At 37.3% G+C, this 1,736-nt stretch overlaps 1 long non-coding RNA gene across 2 annotated transcripts in view; it reads left to right on the top strand.

Moving 5' to 3' along the window:
* LOC128249080 (uncharacterized) overlaps positions 1 to 1,736 on the top strand; it is a 171,930-nt gene that overhangs the window by 94,864 nt on the left and 75,330 nt on the right. The gene's annotated exons all lie outside the window — the stretch shown is intronic.

The raw sequence follows: 1,736 nt of genomic DNA, 5'->3' as shown, positions 1-1,736 counted from the left end.
ATATATATATATATATATATAATATTTATATATATAATATATTATAACAAATGAAAGATAGAAGATGGAATATACGAGAATTTATTATTAATTATAATTGTTTCGACACATCTAGTATCAACTCATCTTGGGTGGGACTCTCAACAACTGGTCAGGAGCATCCGGTGGTGCAGATGTATCTCGTCAGGTGATAAATAAATAAATACAACTTGTTAAAATGACTGTTCTGCAATGTAACTCTCCATTTTGTAGAGAGAAAAACAGCCAGATGGAGGAAATATCTTCATTTATACAGAAAATCAAAAATAAAATCGCAGATGACAAAAAGAGAAACGAACACACAATTCTACCTCTTCCACAGGTTCTCTCCATTGTTAGGGTCTGACACTTTTTCACACAGCTGTCCTCATGCATATACAACACATGACCATACCAGCGCAGTCGTCTCTCTTCAAACATGACTGCTAAAGTCCCAAGCCATGATGGTAATGTCACTGTCTTTTGTTGTCGAGGTAGTCTGCAGAAGGGATTCACAGAAACAGTTCCTTTGAATATCTGCCAGTCCAAAATGTGGAGCATATGCAGAGATGTCACTGTAACATTAAACAAGACTATTCTTAGTTTAATAATCCTATCGCATACCCTGACTACCTCAGTTACCTAATCCACCCATTTCTCCACCAGAATACCCACACTACTTAATCAATCACTGCTGCCCGCCCAGAGAAATTTGTATCTATGTTCCTTGCCCATAAGTAGCCTAGCTGAGGCTCCCTTCCATCGTACTTCCTGCACACAGCACACATCCTCATGCTTCCATTCAAGCATTTCTACAATCTTGCCAGACCTACCTTTCATTGTATCAGTGTTGATTGTGGCAGCATTAACCTTGTGGACCTGGGAAGCCTGGAAGTGTAGCTGGCAGGATATTTTCAGCATCTGGAAAAAAGATCTTTGTGTTGCTTGCCTGGTCTCAGTGAGACCTTGTGCATAGTATAAGCAGGTATTGGTTGCAGCATGAATTACAATTTTCATGTTTTGCAAAGCCCTTGTGGGTAAACTAACAGAGGGGAAGGTGGGGTGAATAGATAAGGTTCAAGAAGGGAAGGGAGAATTAGAAAAAAAATGTTATTATTGTTAAGCCAACAAGTAGATTTCAGTAATGCAAAAGGAGCCAAGTACACTGTAATCATACATACTTAGATTATCATCCTCATCATAGTGTAAATATATATACATATACACACAAACACACACACACATGATCATATAAAGCACAGACATGAACAAACATATATCATATGCAGTCACATATACATGTAAATACATGCATGTTGACCCACAGAACACTTATGTGTACTCATATACCCATTTGCTTATACAACACTTCAGAGATTTTTATATTGTCATCTGCAATATCTATCTATCTATCTATTCATGCATACACACATATATACATACATACATTATGAATATGTGCAGATACATGAGCTCATAATTCTCTTATGCTCATACACAAGCAGACATAAACAAACATACAGACGCATGTTTGCATGCACTTGAACCTCAAATAGATATATATCACCATCATCATCATTTAACATCCATGTTTCATACTGGCAGGGACTGAATGATCTGATTGGATCTATTGACTCTAAGGACAGCTTTATGTTCCAATGCCTGCTTTAGAATGGTTTTTATGGCTGGATATCCTTCTAAATGCCAACGAGAGAGAG

Source organism: Octopus bimaculoides, chromosome 11 (genome assembly GCF_001194135.2).
Source record: "Octopus bimaculoides isolate UCB-OBI-ISO-001 chromosome 11, ASM119413v2, whole genome shotgun sequence".
Taxonomy (NCBI): domain Eukaryota; kingdom Metazoa; phylum Mollusca; class Cephalopoda; order Octopoda; family Octopodidae; genus Octopus; species Octopus bimaculoides.
This window is presented reverse-complemented; position numbering and strand designations above follow the sequence as displayed.